This window comes from Canis lupus, chromosome 25 (assembly GCF_003254725.2).
Source record: "Canis lupus dingo isolate Sandy chromosome 25, ASM325472v2, whole genome shotgun sequence".
NCBI classification, from domain to species: domain Eukaryota; kingdom Metazoa; phylum Chordata; class Mammalia; order Carnivora; family Canidae; genus Canis; species Canis lupus.
In genome coordinates, this window is record NC_064267.1 from 45,256,388 (window position 1) to 45,278,852 (window position 22,465).

Genomic DNA, 22,465 nt, shown 5'->3' on the forward strand with positions numbered 1-22,465 from the left:
TTTATGCTTTTTTCCAGAGCCACCAGTAGCTTTATAATTGTGCTTTGGAATTGGCTTTCTGACATTGAATTGTAATCCAAAATCTGTAACTCTGTGGCAGAGAGGACTGTTTCTGATTCTTACTTTTGTAGTGAGTTCTTCTTTCTCATCATTTTGCTCAGTGCACAGTGGCTAAAAACAAGTTGTACTGGAAAAAGGAAGAAAAAAAAAGAAAAAAAAAAAAAAGGAGAGGTACCCTTTGGTTCTATATACTGTAATTCCCTCGACTTCCCCTGGAACTTTCCAGTGCTTCTCAGTCAAGAACTTGCTCTTCCCCTGTCCTTCCAACTGGTCTTCTGGGGGAGGGGCCTGCTGTGCTGAAGCTCAGGTGTGTGCACCTGAGGGAGCTGCCCGGCCCCCTGCCAGGTGCACGGCTCAGTGGGAGCTGTTTACCCCATGAGGCCCCTGTCCCCGGGCAGCCCACTCTGTCCCAGGCACAGGGTGACACCAGGAGGAACAACACCACTGGAGGCGGCCAGATCTCCAGCCCTGGAGTCAGCTCCTGCAGTGACTCCCACAGTCTCCCAGTCCACAAGGGCCTGGATGCTCCAGGGGGCAGGGGGCGCTGACCTGCACAGCTCGGGGCCATCCGGCAGCAGGAGCATCCTGACTGTCCTGTGCCCTCCCTGCCTCTGCCTGTGCCAAGGGCAGCGCAGGGTCCAGGGCTGTGTCCCCCGGTGCCCTGGGCTCCGGGCCCTGTGCTGCTGGGATCCTACTGCCGGCTGGCTGGCCCCTTCCACAGGGAGCCACCCCCTGAGCTGCTCCCGAGGCTCCACCGGGTGCGCACTCCAGGCCTTTACAGAGCTCAGCCCGCGTGGTGCAGCAATCTAACCAGGGTGCCCCTCCTCTTTAGTGACCCCAGGTACCTGGAGGCCCCAATGCCCCTCCTGCGGTTCTGCCCGGGTTCCCTGCTAAGCACCTTTCTGTCGAGGAAGAATCCGGTGCGGATTTTTAAAGTTCCCGCTTCTCCGGGGCAGGGCTCTCCTGCCCTGAGGCTGTCCCTGCCCCTCTTAGCCTGGCTTTTTGGGGAGGCCCTCCCCCACTTGATTCTTTTTTATCCCCCCCACCACCACCTTCCTACCTTGTTAGAAGCAAAACCTCTTCTCTCTGTAGCGTTCCAGCTATTCTCTCTTTAAATCTCAGGCCGAATTCATAGGTTTTCAGGATGATTTGAAGTTATCTGGGTAAGTTGGTGGGGACAGGTGACATGGGAACCCTACTCTTCTGCCATCTTGCCTCACCCCACCCCCCCGGGGGGGTTTTATCTTCTGATATATCACCCCAGATTCACATCTCCAGCCTCCTATTTTGCAAAAAGTGGTCACTTTTCTATTTGTAGAGTTGCAGCTATTCTTTTCTTAGATCCGTGGTTGAGTTTGTGGGAGTTCAGGATGATTTAGTACTCTCTAGCTGAATTCCTGGGAGCAGATGAAACTAAGGCCTCCTTCTCATCTGTCTTCTTGGACCCTCTCTTGATTGTTTTTTTTATAAATGTGTACTTATTTAATTATTTTAGAGAGAGAAATAGAGAACATTAGCAATCAGGGGGAAGCGGGGGCAGAAGAAGAAAGAGCATCCTGAAGCAGACTCCCCATGATGAGCACAGAGCCTGACTTGGGGCTCCATCCCAGGACACTGAGATCAGGACTTGGGCTGAGATCAAGAGCTGATTGCTTAACCAACTGAGCCACCAGATGCCCTGAAATATGATTGATTATTGAGTATTTATCTTGTATCCTGCAACAATGCTAAACTTATTTGTTCTAGGATATTTTGTAGATTCCCTTGGAATTTCTACAGAGATGATTATGTTGTCTGTGGAGAAGGCAGTTAGAGTTTTCTTTCCAAAGTGGAGGCCTTTTATTTTTCTTGACTGACTGCACTGGTTAGAATCTTCAGAACAATAGTAGAAGTGGTAGGATGGTCATCCTTGACTTGTATGTGATTAGGAGTAAAGCATTCAGTCATTCATCGTTAAGTGCGTTGTTAGTTATGGATTTTTCCACAGATGCTCTTTATTAGGTATAGTACTTTCTCTTCTGATCCTAGTTTTCTGACAATTTTTATCAGGAATGGATGTTAGCTTTTGTCAAATACCTTTTCAATGCCTATGGAAATGATTATAAGCCATATAATCATTTTCATAAGGATGATTTATTTATATGATGAATTACCTTGATTGATTTCTAGTGATAAAAGAGCCTTGTGTTTCTGAGATAAGACCCACTACTTTTTGTATATTATTATTATATATCTTTATATACCATATACATGGTATATATATGTGTGTATATATATATTTTTCTAAACCATATAATCATTTCTATAGGCATGATATATTTATATGGTGAATTGCCTTGACTGATTTTCTATTGATAAAACAACTTTGTATTCCTGGGATAAAATATATTTTATATAAGTTTATATTATTTAATTTGGTTTGCTAAATTTTGTGTCAAATTTTTGATTTATATTTATGAGGAGTACTGGTCTTTACATTTTTCTTTTTTTGATGTCTTTATCTAGTTTTAGTATGTGGCAATGCTGGTCTCATAGACAAACTCAGTGGCCTCCTAGAAAGATTAGGAAGTTCTCTTTGCTTCTGTTCTCTAGAATATATTATTTCTCTTTTCAGGATATATTCTGAATAATAATTTATTTCTTCCTCCAATGTTTGGTACCTTGTATCAATGAAGCCATCTGAGTTTGAAATTCTATTTGTAGGAACGTTTGGATTCAAAGTTAATTCAACTTAAAATATACAAATTATTTTTACTCAATTTATGTAATATTTCTCCGTTAAACTAATAGTTTGCATCTTTGGGGAATTTGTCCATTTCATCTAACTTGTAGATATACTGACATAAATTTGTTCTTGGTATTCTTTCTTATTATCCTTTTAACATCTGTGGAATATGTAGTGATGCCAACTCTCTCATTCCTGATATTGATAATTTTTTCTTCTCTTTTTTTTTTCTGATCAGTTTGGCTAGAGCTTCATCAGGTTAATTCATCTTCTCAAAGAACCAGCTTTTGGGTTCATTGATTTTCTGCTATTTTATATCTTATTGATATCTATTCTGAAGTAAGCCATCCAGAAAGATTGATCATGTGCCTTCATTTTTGTTTTTTAGACATTCATCTGAAAGTCCATCAGTCCCTGATATAAATGGTGACTAAGCAAATATTATTATTTGTCTAGTAGTAGTTTGGGCAACTCAGAAGAAGCCATGTTGGCCCCTAACAAAGATTATGCCCCCAGGTTGGCTTTAGAATCCCTCAGTAAATGTTTCTCAGGGTCTTATCTGACATGCACCACTTAAGCCACCCATAATTGCACTCACACAGTGCAATCCAGTCCAGTGGAACAAAAAGTCCTTGTGTGCTTTCCATGTGTGAGGCATAGCATGGGTCCTGTAGAAGGAAAGTGCAACTATGAAGAAGATATACCCTCTGGCGTCAACAAGTGCTCAGTAGAGTTTGGGAGACAGATACAAAGATTCCTGCAGGTGGGTAGCAGGCCAAATTAGGTCAGCCTTCAGCAGAGAGGTCTAGACAGAGGAATGCAGAAGCCCAGAGGAAAGAGAGAGGATGCCTAGCAGAGTGCTTCTGGCAAGCTTCAGGCAAGTGACCACCCCACTGCATGTGATGTGTGTAGGGAAAGTGACTGAATATAGAGGACAGTCCTATTCCATCTATCAATTCCTAGAATGGTCCATGGAGGCAGGATTTGGCACTCTTAACCTTTTGTAGCCCACAAAGGGTTTGGAAGTGGAAAAACCGGTGGCAATGCCAGGCTTTTTAGAGGCTCTTGTGAATACAGTTCCATTGTCCATGAGGACGCTAGTGGTAAGTGACTTCATGTCCTCCTTGGAAACTGGGATGCCAATCTCTTTCTGGGCAAAATTGTCTTATGTATCCTGAAGATAACCCAAGTTTTCCTTGGAAAAAATTGGAAAAAATCACTTTAATTGATATTTACTTTCCTTTTTATCACTCTGAGTCCTCAAAACATTGCCTAATAATTCTGTTTCCAAAAGAGCATCGACATGCCATACAGTGCATGATCTTTGTCCAAGGCAAAGATCAAATGGTACTGCTGTCTGGAAAATTTAGAAGCATGTTTGTCAGCAAATGCTACCCATTCATTATCGTTCTTAGGAGGGCATCACTGGCAATGAGTGTAGTTTTTTTTTTTTTTCATGACTGTGTAAATACACTCCCTCCGCTGGGGCGGGCTTTGTGCCTGTACTTCTTCCACGGACTGCCTCTATTACACCAGCTCAGAACCCAAGCAGCTGGATTGCCCTGGACTGCAGGTTTCCAATGGCTGCCACAATTTTGACTGGCTTTCCTCTGTTGTGTGTGTGTCTCCTGCTGACATCTGGCTTTGCTGAGGCAGGCAAGCTGCTGGTAGTACCCATGGATGGGAGCCACTGGTTTACCATGCGTTTGGTTGTGGAGCAACTCATCCAAAGAGGGCATGAGTTGGTTTTAATCATACCAGAGGTGAGTTGGCAACTGGGAAAATCCTCCAATTTTACGGTGAAGACTTATTCCACAACTTACAATCTGGAGGAGTTGAATCAGATGTTCAAGAATTTCTCTTATTCTCAGTGGAAAACTCAGCAGCAAAGCTCACTTTTTTTGGTCTTAAGTCCATTAAAAGACAGTCTTGAACACCTTTTTTTACATTGTAAGAATTTGTTTAGTGATCCAAAATTAGTAGAATACATAAAGGAGAGTTCTTTTGATGCAGTGTTTCTGGATCCTTTTGATGTGTGTGGCTTAATTGTAGCCAAGTATTTTTCACTCCCATCTGTGGTCTTCACCAGGGGATTATTTTGCCATTTTTTTGAGGAAAGCACACAATGCCCCAGTCCCCTTTCTTATGTTCCTAGACCTTTCTCCATGTTGTCAGATGCCATGAGTTTCAGAGAGAGAGTGAGGAATCACATCTTCCACCTGGAGGAACATTTATTTTGCCACTATTTTTTAAAAACTCCTTTAGAAGTTGCATCTGAGATTCTCCAAACAGCTGTCACGCCTTATGATCTCTATAGCCATACGTCAATTTGGTTGTTAAGAGCTGACTTTGTTTTGGACTATCCCAAACCTGTGATGCCCAACATGGTCTTCATTGGAGGCATCAACTGCCAGGAGGGAAAGACATTGCCAAAGGTAAGTTACCTCTTCTTTTGTGTAGTAAGAATAATCTGGCTTTGGACATTAGAAAAAAAATAAGATTCCCACTGAACTCCAGATTTGACATTTACACTCCTGAACCCCAGATTTGACATTTGCATTTGGAGATTTTTTTTCCTGGTTGAAAGAATTCTTTTGTGCCAATTCATTGATTCATGCATTAGCAAGTCTTATAAAGCTGCCCTCTTTGACATGTATTTGTATACAATTGATATAATTGTATATAATTTCTAGGGTGCATTTTGTAGTACTATCCTTTGGCAACTACTGAAAAACACACTAAGAATTGAAATTTCAGTTTTTTAAAAAGAGATCTAATGTCATAGATTTTGCCATACAGGAATAATCCTTTTTTTTTTTTTTAAAGATTTTATTTATTTATTTTTATTTATTTATTTATTTATTTATTTATTTATTTATTTATTTATTTATTCATGAGAGACAGAGAGAGTGAGAGGCAGAGACATAGGCAGAGGGAGAAACAGGTTCAGTGCAGGGAGTCCAATATTGGACTCGATCCTGAGACTCTGTGATCAGGCCCTGAGCCAAAGGCAGATAGTCAACTGCTGAGTACCCAGTTGTCCCATATAGGAATAATCGTATTGCCTTATAGAATTGCCCTTAGATATTTTGTATGGTATTTCTCCCATTTTTCTGAAATTATTTTATGTATATGCATATATTTAATGTAAATTGTCACACCTATTTTATTAAAATAAAATCTATAATGGATTGTACCTATTGTTCTTTACCTTGGTTTCTTCACTAACTAATAAATTATGAACATCTTTACAGTCAATCCATAAAAATCTGTTGCATCCCTTTTTTAAAAGATTTAATTTATTCATTTGAGACAGAGAGAGAGAGAGAGAGCACAAGGAGGGGGACAGCAGAGGGAAAAATAGAAGCAGTCTCCTTGCTGAGCAGGGATCCCAATGCAGGCCTACATCTCAGGACCCCGGGATCATGACTTGAGCCCAAGGCAGAGAGTTAACTGACTGAGACACCCAGGTGCCCCTGTTGCATTCTTTTTAATAGTTACATAAAATTCTTTACTTTGGATACACCATGGTTCATTCAACTCATCCATACCGATAGATTTTTAATCTTTTTCCCCACTGTGTCCTTTATAAGCAAGACTATACTACACATTTTTAAATAATTTGTTTGCATTCTCACATTTCAACAGTCTTGCTGTTCTGTCTGTATAGGCTGCATATCCTTAGGAGTAGGGGTTGTTGGGCCAAATGGTACACCCATATTATCTTATAACCAATTCAACAAATTGCTTTCAAAAGATTGAACAATCTGACACTTTGGTCAACAGTACATGAGAGCTCTAGTTTTTCCATATCCTCTCCAGCTTCAAATGTTGTCAGACTTCTAAAACTCTTTTAACCAAAAAAAAAAAAACAAACAAAAAAACAAAAAAAAAAAAGAAGAAGAAAGAAAGAAAAGAAAAAAATATTCTACATAGATAAATTGGCCATTTGATTTCATCTTTTGGGAATTATGTATTCACCTTCTTTAGTCCTTTTTCTAGGGCCATTTGTCTTTTTTAGAGAAATGAGTGTAAGTCTTTTGAGTAGTAGGACTACTAATATTAACACTTTTTATGTACTGCAAATATTTTTTGACTATTCTTTATCTTCTGTCATATAGAGTTTTCATTTTTGGTTGGCGAAACTTGTTACCGTTTTTCCTGGTGATTTCTGGATTTCACCTTGTTTAGGTCTTTCCAAGCCTGAGATATATAAACACTTTTTCCATACTATGTCTTAGTATTTTTAATTCCTCCAGGGTTAATACATTTTTTACAGTGAAGAATTTATATGGTACAAGGATCCAACATCATGTAATGAAGAAACCATTCTTTATCTGTTGAAATGCATCTTTATCATATTTTAAATTTCCAGATTTATTTACTCTTTTGAACTCTATTTGTGAACTCTCAGTTTTGTTCCATCGATTTATTTATTTACTCATGTGCCAGTATCATATTTTTATTGTAGTAGCTCTATAGTCTGTTTTAATATGTCGTAAGGTAATGCTCATACTCACTGTTTTTCTAAATTTTTTGGTGATTCTTGTTTTTGACTCTCCTTCACAAAATTGTGAATTGTTTTATCTAGTTTTAAATAAAATAAAGCAATAGGGTTCTGATTATATGACAAAATGCTTTTATTAAATTGAGAGAGAATGACATCATTTTGCTTGGAACTTTTCCTATTTAGGATTGTAGTATTTCTCTTTATTTATTCAGATCTTACTTTATATGTATCAATAAACTTTTGCATTTTACTTTATATGCCTTTCACTTTTCTTGTAACATTTATTCCTAGGCATATTACTATTTTTGAAACTATTGTGAACAGGGCATTTTTCATTGCTATTTTGAAGTGATTATTAGTAATTAATGTATAGCTTTGGTTTTTGCACATTTATCTTCTATCTAGCCACATTCCTAATTTCTCTTCTTAGTTTCTAAGACTCTTAGGTATACAATATCATCTGCCAGTAATAATCCCTCCCCAAATTCATACATCTTATTTGCCTTATTGGAGCATGTCCTTCAGAAACATTGTTGAACAATTAGTTCAGAACAATTATTCAATAGTTCTTATTGAATAATGTTAAATAGTTGGTCCAGCCAGTTTGATTTGGGGTTCAATCACTGGGATTGACATGGTCTTGAAAAATTCAAGAGTAAGATTTCTGATGAGTACATTGCATCCAAATCCAAATTAAGAACCTGGTGGCATGTTTCAGTTAATTATTTTATTAGAGACTTACTGAAGGCTCAGTAAATTTTGCAAAAGTCATGTTTTCTCATATAGTGGGAACCTGATTTTTCCCTTTGAATTAAGTAGTGGCTAGAAATGGATCATGCCCTCAGTGAATCTGTGTTGTGGGCATGCTGTTTATGTAACTCAGACTACCCACAGCCTGAAGCATATCTGGGAAGGATAGCATTTTGTAAGGGGGCTCTGCTCACCTTGAAATGAGCAGAGCCACCAGAATCTTCACATAGCTGAAGAAACTGCACTCATACTAGGTACACGTGCCCATATATGAAACTTAAGATAATGATGGGTTTATTTAGCATGACTGCAAGTAAATGAGAACCAAGGTATCTGTTGGCTTGTAGGATGTATAGACTTTTATAAAACATGCCAGTGATATCAGGAAATTTGGAGGGGGGGAGATAAGAATAATTAAACTCTTTCCATCATCCTTACATTAAAAGTGAATTTTAGTGTTGTAAGAGGGAACATGTTAGTTTGTGTAAATTAACAATGCTGCCTCAGAGATTGGCAAACCTTTTTAAAGGGCAAATATTTTAGCCTTTGCAGGGTTATATATGATCTCTGTTTAATAACCTTTTTGTTTGTTGCTTTGTTTGTTTATAGTTCTTTAAAATTGTAAGTTCCATTCTTAGCTCATGAGCCATAAAAAAATAGTTTGTTCAGATTTTCCCATCCCTTTGGAGATGGAGTACAAGTTTTCTGGGTTCCCCTAGGGGATGGTCAGTAATAAGATGCTGAGGGAGAAGAGGGATCTAGTAAGAAAAGGTAAGTTTTAGGTATATGGTAATACAACACTCACCCTAAAAAAAGCCACCACTGCTCTCTTTTTTGTCACTCTATTTAATTTGCATTTTCTAGAATTTTGCATAATGGAATTATGCAATATGGACTCTCTTGTTTGACATAGCTTCTTTAGCAAAATTATTTTGAGATTCATCCTTGTTGTTTCATGTGTAGTAGTTCATTCCTATTTATTGTAGAGAAGCATTGTATTTGTGGATAACGCGCACTTTATCCAGTCACATGTTGATAAGTCTTTGTGCTGTTCCCAGTTTTCTGTGGCTCAAATAAAGTGGCTCTGAATATTCGTATCCCATACAAATGGTTTTTGGATGGAAGCATTCTGTGTCCTTTTATATGATGGTCCCTTAGGTGCGGCCATAAGAGGAGACACAGGAGAGGCTCAGGGAAACAAAGTTTATATTACTCACAAGTCCTAGAGAAAGGGGCTGCCACGCAGGGCTACATGGGGAAGCACCAGGGTTGGTCAGGAGGCAGAAGCAGCAGGAGCCAGGACAGGGCCTGGGTCACTGACTTCATTGGTGTTTTCATGGAAAGGCAAGTCAGGGCAGGGCAAATGGCCTAGGACTGGCTAGTGTGAAGAACTCTGGTGGGTTCTAAGCTATAGGGGTGTTCCCTGGTTGCCTGGTCCCTAGGCCTGGGATGATTAAGGCAGAGGAATATTGTCTCCTATGGCTCTGGATTGGTAGTTTGCATCTCAAAGGCTTACAGTGGGCTGGGCTTCTTGGGATCTCTAAGAATCAGGGCTGGGGAAGCATGTGTGTGTGTTGGTGTCTCCCCAGTCAGAAGGTTTTGTAAGATGTCAGAACTTCACCAGAAAATGAAAAGTATCAGCCACTCAGGAAGTGTACTTTCTTTTCTCCGGGGTGAATACCTAGGAATGGGAAGCCTTGGGCTGTATGGCAGGTGTAGGTTTCTAAGAAACTGCTGATCCACTGTAGGGTCTCACCAGCAGCAAATGAGTGCCCAGCCCTTCCAGAGAGTCACTAACAATGGGTGTGGTCTCTCTTTCACATTTCAGCCATTCTAAGATGTGTGCAAATTAAATTGTAGCTATAACTTGACATCTCTATTGAACAATGATGTGAAGCACCTTTCCATGTGCCTGTTTCCCATCTCTATTGTCTTGTGGTGAAATGTCTGTTCAAATCTTTGTGTATATAAATAAATGTTTCCCTATTCATGAGATTCAAGAGTTCTTAATAGATTCAGTACATAAGTTCTTAATCAGGTATATGCTGTACAAATATTCCCTCCCAGTCTGTGGATTCTGTCTTTATTGTCTTCTTTCTTTCTTTCTTTTCTTTCTTTCTTTCTTTCTTTCTTTCTTTCTTTCTTTCTTTCTTTCTTTCTTCTTTCTTTCTTTCTTTTTTCTTTCTTTCTTCTTTCGTTCTTCTTCTTTCTTCTTTCTTTTTCTTTCCCCTCTTTCTCTCTTTCATTCTCTTTCTTTTCTCCTTTTAAAGATTTTATTTCTTTATTTTAGAGAAAGAAAGAGAGAGTGTGTGTGAGTGTGGAGGAGAAGCAGAGGGGGAGGGACAAGCAAAGGGGAGAGGATCTCAAGGAGACTCCCTGCTGAGCATGGTGCTGGTCTTGGGACTCCTCACCACCCTGTTTTCATGATCTGAGCTTATACCACGAGTTGGCTGCTTACCTAAGTGAGCCATTTAGTTGCCCTGGATTCTCCTTTTTAAAAAATAAAATTTTAATTTAGAACAGACTTAGATTTACAGAAATATTGTAAAATGCAGTTGGAAATATTCCCATATACTATGTACCTACCTTCCCTTATAGTTAACAGCTTATTTTACTACAGTGCCTTTGTCACATGAATGAACCAATATGATATGATTAAAGTCTATGTTTTACTCAGATTTCATTGATTTTTACCTAATGTCCTTTTTCATTTCCTGGATCCCATCCAGAATATCATATTATAGTGAGTGTCTCTTCTAAATTGTGATGATTTCTCAGACTTTCCTTGATTTTGATGACATTTGCAGTTCTGAGAATTATTGTTTAGGTATTTTGTGGAATGCCCCCAATTTCAGTTTGTCCTTTTTTTTATTTTTTATTTTTATTTTTATTTATGATAGTCACAGAGAGAGAGAGAGAGAGAGAGAGAGAGAGAGAGAGAGAGAGAGGCAGAGACATAGGCAGAGGGAGAAGCAGGCTCCATGCACTGGGAGCCCGATGTGGGATTCGATCCCGGGTCTCCAGGATCGTGCCCTGGGCCAAAGGCAGGCGCCAAACCACTGAGCCACCCAGGGATCCCCGGTTTGTCCTTTTTTAAAAAAAATCATGATGAAACCAGACTTCAGCTATTTTGGGAGGAAGACCACAGAGGTGATGTCTTTTCTTGCTTTCTGGCTGATGGATATCTGATTGTTGAAAAGGCTATTGTTTCCTCTACTGAATGGCCTTTGCATCTCCATAAAAGATCAGTTGTACATATATCTATGGATTTATTCTGGACTTTCTAATCTGTTTCAATGATCTGTTTATGAAACACTTGATTACTCTAGCTTTACAAGAAGTCTTGAAATGAAAAGTGTTAGCTTTCTGTCTCAGTCGGTTCAGCTGCTGTCACAGAATACTATAGAGAAGTTCGGAAGTTTGAAGTCCAAGATCAGGTTACTGCCATGGTTGCATTCTGGTGAGAGCCCTTTTCTGGGTTGCAGTCTGGTGACTTCTTGTATACTCACATGACAGAGAGAGAGAGAGAGAGAGAGAGAAAACATGGTCTCTGTTGACCCATAAAAGCACTGATCCCATTCATGGGGGCCCCACTACCTTATCTAAATCCTAATTAACCCCCAAAGCTCCACTTCCTTATACCATCATATCAGTATAGAGTTTCAAATATGAATGTTAGGGAGATATAAGTATACAGTGTATGCCATTTCCAAGTTTTTTAAAGTTATTTTGGTCATTTTAGATCTTTTACAGTCCCATATACATTTTTAAATCAGTTTTCCAATTTCTGCAAAAATGCCTGCTGGGATTTTGGTTGAGATTATATTGTATCTACAGATCAATTTGGGAGAGAATTGTCATCTTAACAACTCTGGATCTCCCAGTTCATGAACATGATTTATCCCTTCAGTTATTTATATTTTCTTTAATTTCTCTCACTAATGTTTTGTGGTTTTCAGGGTACAGTGTTTCACATCTTTTGTCAGAGTTATCCCATAAGTATTTCAAAATTTTGATGCTATTTAAATGGTATTTTGAAATTTTCATTTCTGATTGTTCATTGCTTGTATATAGAAATACAATTGTTTTTTTAGCTCCCTAGAACATTTTATTTATTTACTTTAATTTTTAAATTTTTCTTTAAATTCAATTAATTAATATAGAATATATTATTGGTTTCAGAGGTAGAAATCATTGATTCATCAGTCTTACATAATACCCAGTGCTCATTACATTCTGTGCCCTACTTAATGTCCATCATTCAGATGCCCCATCTCCCACCCCTCTCCTCTCCAGCAACCCTCAGTTTTTTCCCTAGGATTAAAAGTCTTTTATGGTTTGTCTCCCACTCTGATTTCATCCTGTTTTATTTTTTCCTCTCTTTCCCCATGATCCTCTGTTTTGTTTCTTAAATTGCACATATGAGCAAGATGACATATTATTGCCTTTCTCTGATTGAAATATTCCTCATAGCATAATATCCTCTAGTTCCATCCATGACATTGCAAATGGCAGGATTTCATTGTTTTGATGGCCGAGTAGTATTCCATTGTATATATATCCCAAATCTTTATTCATTCATCTCTCGATGGACATCTGGGCTCCTTCCGTAGTTCACCTAATGTGGACAATGTTGCTATAAACATTGGGGTGCAGGTGCCCCTTTGGATCACTACATTTGTATCTTTGGAGTAAATACACCATAGTGCAATTGCCGTGTTGTAGGGTAGCTCTATTTTCAACTTTTTGAGGAACCTCCATACTGTTTTCCAGAATGGCTGTACCAGCTTGCATTCCCACCAACATTGACGAGGGTGCCCCCCTCTCTGCATCCTCACCAACATCTGCTGTTTCCTGACTTGTTAACTTTGTTGAATTGCTGTATGAGTTCTAGCAATGTTGGGGTGGAGTCTTTTGAGTTTTCCACATATAGTATCATGTCATGTGCAGAGTGAGATTTTAACTTATTTGCAGATTCTGATGCCTTCTATTTGTTTTTCTGACTTTTGATGCTAGGACTTCTAGTACTATGCTGAATAGCAGGGGTGAGATTAGACATCTCTGCATATTACTAACCTTAGGGGAAAAGCTCTCAGTTTTTCCCCATTGAGAATGATATTGACTGTGGGCTTTTCATAGATAGCTTTTATGATATTGAGGTATGTTCCCTCTATCCCTACCTGGAGAAGCGTTTTAATCAAGAAAGGATGTTATACTTTCTCAAATGCTTTTTCTGCATCTATTGAAAGGATCATATGGTTCTTCTCCTTTCTTTTATTAATGTAGTGTATCCCATTGATTGGTTTGTGGATGTTGAACCACCTTTGCAGCTCAGGGATAACTCCCACTTGGTTGTGGTGAATAATCCTTTCAATGTACTGTTAGATCCTATTGGCTAGCATTTTGCATTCATGTTCATCAGGGATAATGGTGTGTAATTTTCCTTTTGGGGGAATATTTGTCTGGTTTTAGGATCAAGGTAATGCTGTGCTCCTAGAAAGAGTTTGGAAGTTTTCAATCCGTTTTTTTTTTTTTTTTTTTTTTTTTTTATGTTTTGAAACCGCTTCAGGAGTATAGGTATTAATTCTTCTTTAAATGTTTGGTAGAATTCCCCTGGGAAGCCATCCTGCTGTGGACTCTTGTTTGTTGGGAGGTTTTTGTTTACTGCTTCAATTTCCTTCCTGTTCAGGTTGTCTGTCTCTTCCTGTTTCAGTTTTGGTAGTTTACACATCTCTAGGAATGCATCTATTTCCTTCAGATTGCCTAATTTGTTGGCATACAGTTGTTCATAATATGTTCTTATAATTGTATGTATTTCTTTAGTGTTGGTTGTGATCTACCTTTTTCATTCATATTTTTATTTTTTGGGTCCTTTCTCTTCTTGATATGTCTGGCCAGGGGCTTATCAATCTTATTAATCCTTTTAAAGAGCCAGGCCAGGTCTTAGTGTTGTTGATCTGTTCTACTGTTCTTTTGGTTTCTATTTCATTGATTTCTGCTCTCATCTTAATTTTTGCTCCTCTCCTGCTGGGTTTAGGTTTTATTGGCTTCTCTCATTGGCTGCTCCCATATTAAGGGCCTAAATATTTACAATTGTTAGATCTTCTTGTTGGATAGACCCTTTAATTATGACATAGTGTCCTTCCTCATCTCTTATTACAGTCTTTGGTTTAAATCTTATTTGTTTGATGTAAGGCTTGCCACCCCAGATTTCTTTTGACATCCATTAGCATGATAAATATTTTCCACACCCTCACTTTAAATCTAGATGTATCTCTGGGTCTATAGTGAGTCCCTAGCAGACAGCATATCAATAGCTATTGTTTTTTCTTCAATCTGATCACAGTGTCTTTTGATTGGAGCATTTAGTCTATTTACATTCAGAGTGATTATTGAAAGATATGGGTTTAGTGGCATTGTATTACCTGTAAAGTCACTGTTTCTGTAGATTGTCTCTGTTCCTTTCTGCTGTGTGTTACTATTGTGCTCTCTCTTTGCTTAAAGGGTCCCTTTTAATATTTCTTGTAGGGCTATTTTGGTGATCCAAATTCTTTTAGTTTCTATTTGTCCTGAAAGCTTTTTATCTCTCTTTCTATTTTGAATGACATCCTAGCTGGATAAAGTATGCTTGGCTGCATATTTTTTTTTCATTTATCACCCTGAATATATCGTTCCAGCCCTTTCTGGCCTGCCAGGTCGCTGTGGTTTGGTATGCTGCCAACCTAATGTTTCTATCTTGTAGGATATGGACTTATTCTCCTGAGCTGCATTCAAGATTTTCTCTTTGTCTCTGAGATTTGCAAGTTTCACTGTTATGTGTTGTGGTGTGATCTAATTAATTGATTTTGAAGGGGGTTCTCTGTGCCTGGTGGACTTGAATGCCTCTTTCCTTCCCCGGGTTAGGGTAATTTTCTGCTTTAATTTGCTCCAATATACCTTCTGCACCCCTCCTTTCTCTTATTCTGGGATCCTAATTATTCTAATATTGTTTTCCTTTATGTTATCACTTGTCTCTCGAATTCTCCCCTTGTGATCCAGTATTTGTTTTTCTCTCTTTTTCTCAGCTTCTTTTTTCTCCATCATTTTATCTGCTATATCACTTATTTTTTCTTCTGCCTCATTATCCTAGCCTTCAGAGCCTCCATTTTTTATTGCATTTAATCATCAGATTTTGTGCTCCACTGCTCTAGCACTTCCTGGTAGCCAGCTTATGGAGTCTCCCTCCTCCCAGGGTTTATCTTCTGTTATATTGCCCCAGATTCACATCTCCAGCCTCCTATTTTGCAAAAAGTGGTCACTTTTCTATTTGTAGAGTTGCAGCTATTCTTTTCTTAGATCAGTGGTTGTTGAGTTTGCAGGAGTTCAGGATGATTAATACTATCTAGCTGAATTCCTGGGAGCAGATGAAACTAAGGTCTCCTTCTCATCTGCCTTCTTGGACTTCTCCTGATTGGTTTTTAAATATTTATTTATTTATTTATTTATTTATTTATTTATTTATTTTAGAGAGAGAAATAGAGAACATGAGCAATCAGGGGGAAGGGGGGCAGAAGAAGAAAGAGCATCCTGAAGCAGACTCCCTGCAATGAGCACAGAGCCTGACTTGGGGCTCCATCCCAGGACACTGAGATCAGGACTTGGGCTGAGATCAAGAGCTGATTGTTTAACCAACTGAACCACCCAGATGCCCTGAAATATGATTGATTATTAAGTATTTATCTTGTATTCTGCAACAATGCTAAACTAACTTATTTGTTCTAGGATATTTTGTAGATTACATTGGAATTTCTGCAGAGATGATCACGTTATCTGTGAGTAACGCAGTTAGAGTTTTCTTTCCAAAGTGGAGGCCTTTTATTTTTCTTGACTGATTGGATTGGTTAGAATCTCCAGAACAATAGGAATGGAAGTGGTAGGATGGTCAACCTTGACTTGTATGTGATTAGGAGTAAAGCATTCAGTCATTCATCATTAAGTATTTTGTTAGTTATGGGTTTTCGTAGATACTTTCTATTAGGTAGAGAGCATTCCCTTCTTACCTTGTTTTCTGACAATTTTTATCACTAATGGATGTTGGATTTTGTCAAATACTTTTTCTGTGCCTATGGAGATGATCATATGGTTGTATTTTTCAGTCTATTTTTATGGTGAATTACCTTGAGTGATTCTCTAATGTTAAAAGAGCCTTTTTTGGTGTAAGTCCCACTATCTTTTTGTATATAATTATTATATAGATCTCATATTTTATATACATTATATTATTGAATTTGATTTGCTAAAATTTGGGATAGAATTTTTGCATAATATTTATGAGGGTATTGGTCTATAAATTTTTCTTCCTTTCTTATGATGTCTTTATCTAGTTTTGGTATGTGGCAATGCTGGTCTCAGAGACAAATTCTGTGGTCTCATAGAAAGATTAGGAATTTCTCTATTTTTCTGTTCTCTTGAAATAATATTTGCTCATTTCAGGATGTATACTGGAATAATAAATGGTTTTATTTCTTCCTCCAATATTTGGTAGTTTGTATTAGTGAAGCCACCTGGGCTTGAAGTTTTATTAGTTGGAAAGTTTGAATTCAAACTTAATTCAACTTAAAACATACAAGGTACTTTTATTCAGCTTATGTATTATTTCTCTGTTAAACTCTAGTAGTTTGCATCTTTTGAGGAATTTGTTCATTTCATCTAAGTTGTAGAATATATTGGCATAAACTTGTTCTTGATAGTCTTTCTTATTATCCCTTTAGCATCTGTTGAATCTGTAGTGATGCCACCTTTCTCATTCCTGATATTGGTAATTTTTTTCTTCTTTTTTTCTGATCAGTTTGGTTAGAGCTTTATAAGTTTAGTTCATCTTTTTAATGCACAAATTTTTGGGTTCATTGATTTTTTTCTATTTTTCTTCTATTTTCTACTTTATTGATGTATATTCTAAAGGATCCTCCTCGAAAGGAAGATCATTTGCTACCATATTATTTTTCAGACATTAATCTCAAAGTTCCTCAGTCACCGAGGAAAAAGGTGACTAAACAAATATCTAGTAACCTAGTTCAGTCATCTCCGAAGGAACATGCTGGCTCCTAACAAAGATTATGCCCCCAACTTGACTGTAGAATTCCTCACTAAGACTCAGGGTCTTATCTGACATACACCACTGAGCTCACTGATAAAGGTGTGTAGAAAACTCACATAATGCAATTCAGTCCAATCCAACAAAGGGTCCTTGTGTGCTTTTTCTGTGTGAGACATAGCATGGGTCCTGTGGGAGGAGGGTGCAAATATGAAGAAAATACATCCTCTGGCCTCAATGAGTGCTTGGTAGAGTGTGGGAGACAGATACAAAGATTCCTGAAGGTAGGTAGCAGGCCGAGTGGGGCAGCCATCACAGAGAGGTCTATAGAGGAATGCAGAGAGGAATGCAGAAGCCCAGAGAAAAGAGAGAGAATGCCTAGCAGAGTGCTTTTGGTAAGCATTAGGCAGGTGATCACCCACTGCATGTGATGTGTCTAGGGAAAGTGACTGAATATAGATGACAGTCACATTCCATCAATCAATCCCTAGAATGGTCCATGGAGGCGGGATTTGACAGTCTTAGCATTTTGGAGCCTCAGAGAGTTTGGATATGGAACAAACACGTGGCAATGCGAGGCATCTAAGGGACTCATGTGAATACAGTTCCACTACCCACGAGGAAGGTAGTGGTAGGTGACTTCAGGTCTTTCCTAGGAAACTTGGATGCCAATATCTTTCTGGGCAAAATTGTCTTATGTATCCTGAGAGTAAAAACCAAAATTTCCTTGGAACAAATTGCAAAGATATCACCTTTTTGAAGTTTATTTTTCTTTTGATCGCTCTGAGTCCTCAAAGGCATTGCTTAATAATTCTGTTTCCAAATGAGTTTTGCGTGACATACAGTGCATGATCTTTGTCCAAGGCAAAGATCAAAAGGTATTCTTATTTGGAAAGTGTACAAGTATGTGTGTCAGCAAATGCTACTCATTCATTATTGTTCTTACCAGTGCATTACTGGCAATGAGTGTAATTTCTTTTTTTTACGAATGTGTGGTTACATCCCCTTTCCTGGGACAGGCTTTGTGTCTGTACTTCTTCCCCCAATTCTATCACACCAACTCAGAACCCAAGCAACTGGATTGCCCTGGGCTGCATATTTCCAACGGCTGCCACAATTTTGACCGGCTTTCCTCTGTTGTGTGTGTGTCTCCTGCTGACATCTGCTTTGCTGAGGCAGGCAAGCTGTTGGTAGTACCCATGGATGGGAGCCACTGGTTTACCATGCGTTTGGTTGTGGAGCAACTCATCCAAAGAGGGCATGAGTTGGTTTTAATCATATCAGAGGTGAGTTGGCAACTGGGAAAATCCTCCAATTTTACGGTGAAGACTTATTCCACAACTTACACTATGGAGGAGTTGACTCAGATGTTCAAGACTTTCTCTGATTCTCAATGGAAAAACTCTGCAGCAAAGCTCACTTTTTTTGGTCTTAAGTCCATTAAAAGACAGTCTTCAATACCTTTTTTTGTTGTGCCCAAGATTACGTATCTGAGAAACCACCAAGGAGCCGACACCGATGCAAACACATGAGGGTTTATTTACAAGCTCGAGCTTGGGTCCAAGTATACCCAACACAGCGGAGCAGGGACTTGGACCCTGAGGGGGGTTCCAGCTTAGTTTTATGGGCTGGTCTAGGGGACCTCCAGAAGTAGGGGAGGAATTTCTCAAGTTCTGTTTATATTCTGATATGGGGCTTTCGAGGGCATTAAGCTCTGTTCTTATTCTGATATGGAGCTTTCTAGGGCGTTAAGCTGTAAGCTGTTTTTTCCTGTAACTGAAGCAAGGTAAATGTCAGCTCTTCTTCACAGGGGCCTGAGATGGCTGTACTTGTGCTAACGCTGAATTTAAGGTGGAATGGCCTAATTTTCTTGGCCTCCACATTTCCCCCTCTCAGAGGAACCTAAGGAAGGACCCTATCATGGGTCCAGGCTGCTCTCAGAGTGAGCCAGGGGGAATGATTAAACCACGGTTTGAACCAACCTTGTTGCTCTTCTCGTTCCCATTTACATCTCAGTGAAGAAGCAACCTCCTATGTTTAAGGCAGCACATAACCCCACCCCCACCCCCTCCCCCCGTTGTAAGAAGACTAAGTCTAATCCCCTTCTATTTTGAAGGACAACCTCAGACTAGGGAGTCTTGGAGGTGGGAAAGAGGTGAGAACGGCGCAGTCTTAACTTTAGGGGATTGTCCTTGTCTGGTTGGCTTTTCCAGTCTGGAACAAAGTCCTTGAGAATGGCATGTGGATCAGCTGGTCGGATGTGGGTGTAGCAGACCCAGGGAGTAATCCTGTCGACCTTGAGAGTGGTGGGAGTGGTCAGGATCATGATGTAGAAGTGTTACTATTACTAAGCCTTGCAAGCTCTTCCCTCCCAGTCTCTCTAATCTTTGCAATTTCTTTTTAATGTCCGGAGCAGCCTGGTTAACAAAGGCCATGATAATTGCGGCCTTTGTTTCCGGGGCTTCTGGGCTCATAAGGGTGCACTGCCTAAAAGCCTCCATGACTCTCTCTAAGAAGGCTGCTGGACTGTCGTCCTTGCCCTGTCTCACATCATAGACCTTGGCCAGATGGGTAGGCTTGTGCACGGCAGCCTGGTGACCTGCCAGCAGAGTCTGGTGGTAGAGCCGGAGCCTCTCATTACCTTCAGCCAAGTTGTGGTCCCAGGTGGGGCAGGATAAGGGGAAGACCGCGTTTAAGAGGTCTGGGTTTTGGGTGGGCTGTCTGTCTTCTCCCAGGACAGACTTCTGGGCTTCCACCTGAACTCATTCTCTCTCTTCCGTGGTGAAGAGAACCTACAAGAGCTGTTGGCAGTCCTCCCAAGTAGGCTGGTGGGTAAAGAGAACAGTATCTAAGAGCCCCGTTAGATCTCTCAGATTATCAGAGAACTTTGCACAGACAGTTACGATAGTTAACAAGGACACAGTAACGCAGACAAACGTTCCAGTGCGGCTGCGGAGACAAAGCAAAAAGTAAACTGAAGAGCTGCCAGCCGGCCCTCCTTACAGACGAGGACCCCGTCCTTCTTACAGACGAGGACCCCGTCCCCCTTACAGATGAGGACCTAAGTCCCGCTTATAGATGAGGACCTCCGCCTCTTACAGATGAGGACCCTGTCCTCCTTACAGATGAGGATCCCGTCCTCCCTACAGACGAGGACCTCCGTCCTCCTTACAGACGAGGACCCTGTCCTCCCGGCAGGGTCAAGGGACGTCTCCTCAAGACCCCCGGTTGACAGCCCACCAGTGCGTCCACCTAAGCCAATGTCGACCCAATACAGATTGGAATTCCTACAGGTAAAAGTACAATTTAGAGCTCTCAGAGAATATGCACGCAAAAGGTGGAAAAAGTTGAGTGCGCTCACCATGCATGAAACCCTCCGGATGGGGTCCTGGGGGTCTCTCGGATTCCGGACAAGTCCCCAAATGTTGTGCCCAAGATTACATATCTGAGAAACCACCAAGGAGCCGACACCGATGCAAACACATGAGGGTTTATTAGCAAGCTCGAGCTTGGGTCCAAGTGGAACAGGGACTTGGACCCCGAGGGGGGGTTCCAGCTTAGTTTTATGGGCTGGTCTAGGGGACCTCCAGAAGTGGGGGAGGAATTTCTCAAGTTCTGTTTACATTCTGATATGGGGCTTTCGAGGGCATTAAGCTCTATTCTCATTCTGATATGGAGCTTTCTAGAGCATTAAGCTGTAAGTTGTTTTTTCCTGTAACTGAAGCAAGGTAAATGTCAGCTCTTCTTCGCAGGGGCCTGAGATGGCTGTACTTGTGCTAACGCTGAACTTAAAGTGGAATGGCCTTAATTTTCTCGGCTGCCACATTTTTAACATTGTAAGAATTTGTTTAGTGATACAAATTTTTTTTAAAAAAGATTTTATTTATTTATTCATGAGAGACAGAGAGAGAGAGAGGCGCAGAGACACAGGCAGAGGGAGAAGCAGGCTCCATGCAGGGAGCCGGATGTAGGACTCAATCCCAGGTCTCCAGGATCATGCCCTGGGCTGAAGGCGGCCGTAAACGCTGAGCCACCGGGGCTGCCCTAGTGATACAAATAGAATTCCTAAAGGAGAGTTCTTTTGATGCAGTGTTTCTGGATCCTTTCGATGTGTGTGGCTTAATTGTAGCCAAGTATTTTTCACTCCCATCCGTGGTCTTCACCAGGGGATTATTTTGCCATTTTCTTGAAGAAAGCACACAGTGCCCCAGTCCCCTTTCTTATGTTCCTAGACCTTTCTCCATGTTGTCAGATGCCATGAGTTTCAGAGACAGAGAGAGTGAGGAATCATATCTCCCACTTGGAGGAACATTTATTTTCCCACTATTTTTTTAAAAACTCAAGAAGTTGCATCTGAGATTCTCCAAACAGCTGTCATACCTTATGATCTCTATAGCCTTACGTCAATTTGGTTAAGAACTGACTTTGTTTTGGACTATCCCAAACCTGTGATGCCCAACTTGGTCTTCATTGCAGGCATCAAATGCCAGGAGGGAAATCCATTGTCAAAGGTAATTACCTCTTCGTTTGCATAGTAAGAATAATCTGGCTTTGGGCATTAGGAAAAAAAAAAGATTCCTACTGAACTCCGGATTTGACATTTACATTTCTTACATTTGGAGATTTTTTCCTGGTTGAAAGAATTCTTTTGTGCCATTTCATTGATTCGTGGATTAGCAAATCTTATAAAGTTGCCCTCTTTGACATGTATATATATACAATTGATATAATTGTATATAATTTTAGGGTGTGTTTTGTAGTACTATCCTTTGGAAACTACTGAAAAACACAGTAAGAAGTGAAATTTCTCTTTTTGAAAATTCTAATGCCATCTCTTTTAGGAAAATGCCCTTAGCAGTTTTGTATGCTACTTTTCTTTTCCCATTTCTGAAATTATATATATATATACATACATACACACATATATCTAATGTAAATTGTCACATCTGTATTATTAATATAAAATATAGTAATTGATTGGACATATTGTTCTTTACCTTGCTTTTTTTTTTTTTTAAAGATTTTATTTTTTTATTCACGTGAGACAGAGAGAGAGAGGCAAAGACCTAGGTAGAGGGAGAAGCAGGCTCCTTGCAGAGAACCTGATGGGAGACTAAATCAGAAACCCCTGAAACATGCCCTGAGCCAAAGGCAGAGGCTCAACCACTGAGCCACTTAGCCATCCCCCTTGCTCTTTTCACTTTCTAATAAATCATTAACATCTTTATAGTCAGCCCATACAAATCTGTCACATTCTTTTTAATAATAAAATTCTTTATTTTGGGTACACTATAGTTCATTCAACTCATCCATACTGATAGATATTTAAGCTTTTCCCACTGTTTCC

At 39.7% G+C, this 22,465-nt stretch overlaps 1 protein-coding gene and 1 pseudogene across 2 annotated transcripts in view; both read left to right on the top strand.

Moving 5' to 3' along the window:
* The window catches only part of LOC112669926 (UDP-glucuronosyltransferase 1A1-like), a 146,054-nt gene that overhangs the window by 66,839 nt on the left and 56,750 nt on the right, over positions 1-22,465 (top strand). The window lies entirely within an intron of this gene.
* Positions 5,170-21,702, top strand: LOC112670165 (UDP-glucuronosyltransferase 1A8-like; annotated as a pseudogene).